Below are 6881 nucleotides of genomic sequence, written 5' to 3'. Positions count from 1 at the left end.
CTGCATATCTGAGGTGATTGATATTTCTCCCGGCAATCTTGATTCCAGCTTGTGCTTCATCCAGCCCAGCGTTTCTCATGATGTACTCTGCATATAAGTTAAATAACCAGGGTGACAATATACAGCCTTGACGGACTCCTTTTCCTATTTGGAACCAGTCTGTTGTTCCATGTCCAGTTCTAACTGTTGCTTCCTGACCTGCATACGGTTTCTCAGGACGCAGACCAGGTGGTCTGGTATTCCCATCTCTTTCAGAATTTTCCACAGTTTATTGTGATCCACACAGTCAAAGGCTTTGGCATAGTCAATAAAGCAGAAATAGATGTTTTTCTGGAACTCTCTTGCGTTTTTCCATGATCCAGCGGATGTTGGCAGTTTGATCTCTGGTTTGTAGAGAGAAGGAAAAAAACCTGACACTTGTAGTTTGTTTCCTCCTGCTGCTTAAGGAGAGATAAAAAATGTCTGACACTTGCAGCCTATTTCCTCGGTTTGGAGACCCCTGGCCTTCCTGCCTGTTACCCTCTCAGTACCTTAGCTGGGTCACTCTGGTGGCTGGGTCCCCCCACGATGCTACTCTTGGCTCTCTGTCTCACATGTCTTCTCTCCTTAAGGCTCTCCCTAGCAGAGAGGGTTGCTGTCCAGGACAAAGGACACCAATCGGCACTGTCATGGATCAACTAGGACACTTGATGTCCAGACACACAAACACATACACACACACACAATCTTCACTATGGATAGAATGATGATTTGCTAATTCTTCTCCAGAATTCCTTTGTTATCTGATAATCCCACAGTGAACTTCCGAAAGACCCATGGCATCAACATAGACCTATTTGAACCCCAGAGACAGACACGGATTTGGTGAAAGCGCCAACACATGTAATCTGACGTTTTAGAAGAAGAGTACAGTGTGGTGTGTTTTATTTTATTTTTTAACTGAAAGATAACTACTGTACAATGTTGTGCTGGTTTCTGCTGTGCAACAATGCGAATCGAGTGTCATGTATTTCAGATACAACATTGTTTCAGAGACTTGGAGGTGGAGAGTAATCCATTGCCAGATGAAACCAGGATAGCACTTCACCTTCTTAGTGATGGACATTTGATCTACATCCTCAACCAGTATTCTGGTGCATCAGTATGCTGTGGCCAGAAGACTCTTTCCAGTGGGCATCCAATTGCTGTTCACTGCATTCAGAGAAAAGTCTGCAAAATGTCCTGCAAGATCCAGCCTGATTTGGCCTCTGTCCTTCCATCGCACTGACCCCACTATCCTGGCATCCCTGTTTCCTGCGTTCCTATTTCTGTGTTTCCTGGAATAACTCAGACACTGCTCCCCACTTCCCACCCCCCCACTCCCCACCCCCCGCCCCTCGCCCCGAGCCCTGCCAAGGTCTTTGTTTCTGCTGCTCCTACCTGAAATGTTCCTTTCCACAGAGATCAGCTTGGTTTAATCCCTCCACTCCTTTAAACCTTTATTCAAATAGCATCTTCTCAGGGAGGCTTTTCCAGACTCCCTTATACAAAGCCACAGCCTTCAGCCCAATTCTTTCTAACACTTTTCTGTGCTATTTTCTTTTCTCTTTAAAAACACTTATCACTTTCGGTTACATTGGGCCTTTGATGCTGCCTGCAGTCTCTCTCCAGTGGCAGAGAGCGGGGGCTGCACTCTGGTCGGGCTGCAGGCTTCTCAGCACGGTTTCTGTTGTTGAGGAGCAGGCTCCAGAGCGCTCGGGCTTCAGTAGCTGCAGCTCGTGGGCTCAGTGGCTGCGGCTCCTGGGCTCTAGAGCACAGGCTTGGCAGTTGAGTTGCTCAGCGGCACGGGCAATCTTCCTAGACTGGGGATTGAACCCTTGACTCCTGCATTGGCAAGTGGATTCTTACCCATTGTACCGCAAAGGAAATCCTGCTCTATATTTTTCATAATAGCATATATCACCTTCTAAAATACTGTTTACTTCTTTATAAAAGCTACTTATTGCTTATCTCCCCCACCTACTAGAAGGGCACTCCATGAATGCATGGATTTTCGTCTGCTCCCTGAAGTAATCATAGCACATAGTGTCTGAAAGTTATAGACACACAATATTTGGTGGGTGAATTAATGACTGGAGCACAGATCTAATCATCCATCTCCCTTCTACGAGTTTTTTTAACCTTCAATCGTTCCCCACTTCTCTAAGGCTTTCCTAGTGGCTCAGATGGTAAAGAATCTGCTTGCAATGCAGGAGACCCAGGTTCAATCCCTGGGTCGGGATGATTCCCTGGAGAAGGAAATGTCAACCCACTCCAGTATTCTTGCCTGGAGAATCCCATGGACAGGGGAGCCTGATGGGCTATAGTCCCATAGACAAAGGAGTCTGGTGGGCTACCATCTGTGGGATCACAAAGAGTCAGACACAACTGAGTGACTAACACTTTCACTTTCTCTAAGGACAGAACTGAAGCTTTTTAGCACATTTATAAAGTAGCAGCAATTACCTTCCGGTCTTGCACAAGCCACCCTTCCCTATTGCCATGAGCTCTTGTAAAAGATGAACTGGGATGATCTGTGAAAAATGAACAGTTCTAGATTTTCTGTGTTGTGATGAGAAGAGAGAAGCAAGGACATAAGCGCAATATGACAAAGGAAATGGGGAGCATCGTGTCCGTGTATTTTTTAGTCTACTCAACACTCCTCCCTTTCCTGGACCAACATAACCTTCCCTCTGAAGCATTGCTTTTTTTCCTTCTGAGTAGAAAATATTATTTGTGAAACCCTAAAAAAAGAAAAAAAAAAAAAAGGTACAAATAGAATCAGAGATGTAGAAAACAAAGATACGGTTACCAGGCAGGAAAGGAAGGCAGGAGAGATAGATTAGGAGATCGGAAATGATATATGCACACTGCTGTACATACGGACCTGCTATATAGCATGGGGAACTCTGCTTGATACTCTATGATGACCTAGATGGGCAAAGAATCCAAACAAGAGTGGATATATATATATTGTTCTTGTTGTTTAGTCGCTAAGTTGTGTCCGACTCTTTTGTAACCCCATGGACTGTGGCCCGCCAAGCTCCTCTGTCGATGGGATTTCCAGGCAGGAATATTGGAGTGGGTAGCCATTTCCTCCTCCAGGGGATCTTCCCCACCCAGGAATCAAACCTGGGACTCTTGCTTTGGCAGGTGAATTATTGACCACTGAGCCATCAGGGAAGCCCTGGATATATGTATTTGTATAAGTTATTCACTTTCCATTTACACTTGAAACAAACACAACATTATAAATCAACTATACCCCAATTAAAAAAAAAAAAAACTTTTGGAAAGAAAATATTTCCTCAGTAAGTGAAGGGAAGTGGCACAGTTGGAAATAAACAGAGTTAAATGAATAAACTCAGGAGAAAAAAAGAGATGGCCAGTGAATCTTGGGGAGAAGGAGAGTGAGTTACTCCAGATGTTACCGAGTTCAGAGAAAACCAGAAGCAGACAGAAGTTAAAACAGGGATGGCAAATTTTAAGCAGGAGCTATTATAATAGGGGGAAAAGAGACCTTGGTATAGAGCTGACTCCAAACTGAACAGAGCATCGGCAAGTGGAGACTTCTAATCAAGGCATAAAGCGGAGGTCAGTGGGTGGGGAATGACCAACAGAGGACATCAAGAATAGGAGGCATTCTGGCTAAACTGACTTTAGGGAGTTTTTTCCTCCTCTGCACTGCTAAAGACAGATGCAGAGAAGGAAAAATAAGAACACCTTTAAGTTCCTGACTGGAGGCCCTGTAACAAAAGACACAGGAAAAAAAAAAAAGGCAGATTTATTAACATCTGTACCTCAGGTACTGCTTCCCAGGTGGCTCAGAGCTTAATAATCTGTCTGCCAGTGCAGGAGACACAGCAGATATGGGTTCAGTCTCTGGGTCAGGAAGATCCCCTGGAGAAGGGAAGAGCTACCCACTCCAAATATCCTTGCCTGGACAGTCCCATGGACAGAGGAGCCTGATGGGCTACAGTCCATAGGGTCACAAAGGGTGGGACATGACTGAGCAACTTAGCACTCACACAACACATACTTCATGTACACTTGAGAGAGGCACAGGGGAATGTTGAGTAACTCCATGAGGGGATTAGGCATTCAGGATTAAATTCCACCTGAACAGGGAAAGGTGTGGAGGAGATAGTTCTGGGAGATTGTCAGGGAAAACACAGCAAACAAGGGCAAGGCTTGGTGTGCAGATTTGAGTCAGTGCCTTCTCCATTGGCAAGATTCTCCTGGGATTTTGTTTTCAGCTATATTAAGGCACGGGAGAAGGCAATGGCACCCACTCCAGTACTCTTGCCTGGAAAATCCCATGGACAGAGGGGCCTGGTAGGCTACAGTCCATGGGGTCGCTAAGAGTCAGACACGACTGAGCGACTTCACTTTCAGTTTTCACATTTCATGCATTGGAGAAGGAAATGGCAACCCACTCCAGTGTTCTTGCCTGGAGAATCCCAGGGACGGGGGAGCCTGGTGGGCTGCCATCTATGGGGTCGCACAGAGTTGGACACAACTGAAGCGACTTAGCAGCAGCAGCTAAGGCATAATTGATAAATTGTTGCTTATTTAAAATGATAATTTGATATACCTATGCATTGAGTGACTTCCCTGGTGGCTCAGACGGTAAAGCGTCTGCCTACAATGCTGGAGACCTGGGTTCAATCCCTGGTTTGGGATTTACTTCTCCAATATTCTTAACTGGAAAATCCCATGGACGGAGGAGCCTGGTAGGCTACAGTCCACGGGGTCACAAAGAGTCGGACACGACTGAGCAACTTCACTTCTATGCGTTGTAAAGGGATTCCACTCATTGTGTTTGTTAATTAACATACCATTACCTCACAAATTTATCTTTTTTTTTCCCTAGTGAGAAGGTTAAAGTTCTACTCTCTTAGTAAATTGTAATTACTCAATACAGTGTTCTCAACTATAGTCACCTCAGACTGTAGTCCTCTTAAAACTGAAAATGTGTACCCTTTCACCAACCTCTTCCTGTTTTTTCCCTCCCCTTAACTCCTGGCAACCCCTTTTCTACTTCCTGTTTCTTTTTACAAAGGTACAATTTACCAAGTTAATGTGACAGAAGTTAAAATGGTGATGGCAAATTTTAATCAGGAACTGTTAAAATAGAGGGAAAAGAGACCTTGGTATAGAGCTGACTCTGAACTGAACAGAGCATGGGCAAGTGGGGGCTTAGAGTCAAGGCAAAAAGCGGAGGTCAGTGGGCGGAAAATCACCACCAGCTTAAGAGAAAAGAAAAAATGTTTCCTTAAATCTGGAAAACAAAACGTTAAAGAACCAGCAACATCATCTGGAGGTAACAAAAACCCATGAAAGTGAAGTCACTCAGTCGTGTCCGACTCTTTGGGACCCCATGGACTGTAGCCTAACAGGCTCCTCCGTCCATGGGATTTTCCAGGGAAGAATGCTGGAGTAGATTGCCATTTCCTTCTCCAGGGGATCTTCCTGACACAGGAATCGAACCCGGGTCTCCCGCATTGTGGGCAGACACTTTACCGTCTGAGCCACCAGGGAAGCTCATGCATTTCTAACATACATCCAAAGACATCCTTAAGCAAAGACAGACATGGAGATCTTACAGTTTTCATTCTAAAATTTTGGACAGGTACATGAGACAGATATGATGATACAAAAGTCACTGATTTATAAAAGAACAGTTCAGTTCAGTCGCTCAGTCATGTCCGACTCTTTGTGACCCCATGGACTGGAGCACGCCAGCCTTCGATGTCCATCACCAACTCCTGGAGCTTGCTCAAATTCATGTCCATCAAGTCCGTGATGCCATCCAACCATCTCATCCTCTGTCATCCCCTTCTCCTCCCGCCTTCAATCTTTCCCAGCATCAGGGTCTTTTCCAGTGAGTCAGCTCTTCACATCAGGTGGCCAAAGTATTGGAGTTTCAGCTTCAGCATCAGTCCTTCTAATGAATATTCGGGACTGATTTCCTTTAGGATGGACTGGTTTGATCTCCTTTCAGTCCAAGGGACTCTCAAGAGTCTTCTCCAACACCACCATTCAAAAGCATCAATTCTTCAGCACTCAGCTTTCTTCATAGTCCAACTCTCATATCCATACATGACTAGTGGAAAAGCCATAGCTTTGACTAGATGGACCATTGTTGTCAAAGGAATGTCTCTGCTTTTTAATATGCTGTCTAGGTTGGTCATTGAAGAAGGCAATGGCAATCCACTCCAGTACTCTTGCCTGGAAAATCCCATGGACAGAGGAGCCTGGTAGGCTGCAGTCCATGGGGTCTCGAAGAGTCGGACACGACTGAGCGACTTCACTTTCACTTTTCACTTTCATGCATTGGAGGAGGAAATGGCAACCCACTCCAGTGTTCTTGCCTGGAGAATCCCAGGGATGGCAGGGCCTGGTAGGCTGCCATTCCATGGGTTCGCACAGAGTTGGACACGACTGAAGCAACTTAGCAGCAGCAGCAGCAGGTTGATCATAGTTTTTCTTCCAAGGAGCAAACATCTTTTAATTTCATGGTTGCAATGCCCATCTGCGGTGATTTTGGAGCCCAAAAAAATAAAGTCTGTCACTGTTTCCACTGTTTCCCCACCTATTTGCCATGAAGTGATGGGACCAGATGCCATGATCTTAGTTTCCTGAATGTTGAGTTTTAGGCCAAATTTTTCACTCTCCTCTTTCACTTTCATCAAGAGACTCTTTAGTTTTTTTTCACTTTCTGCCATAAAGATGGTGTCATCTGCGTATCTGAGGTTATTGATATTTCTCCCAGCAATCTTGATTCCAGCTTGTGCTTCATCCAGCCCAGCATTTCTCATGATGTACTTTGCATATAAGTTGAATAAGCAGGGTGACAATAT

The sequence above is a fragment of the Bison bison genome, unplaced genomic scaffold (assembly GCF_000754665.1).
Source record: "Bison bison bison isolate TAMUID 2011002044 unplaced genomic scaffold, Bison_UMD1.0 scf7180017864379, whole genome shotgun sequence".
NCBI classification, from domain to species: Eukaryota; Metazoa; Chordata; class Mammalia; order Artiodactyla; family Bovidae; genus Bison; species Bison bison.
Note: the sequence above shows the minus strand (reverse complement) of the source record.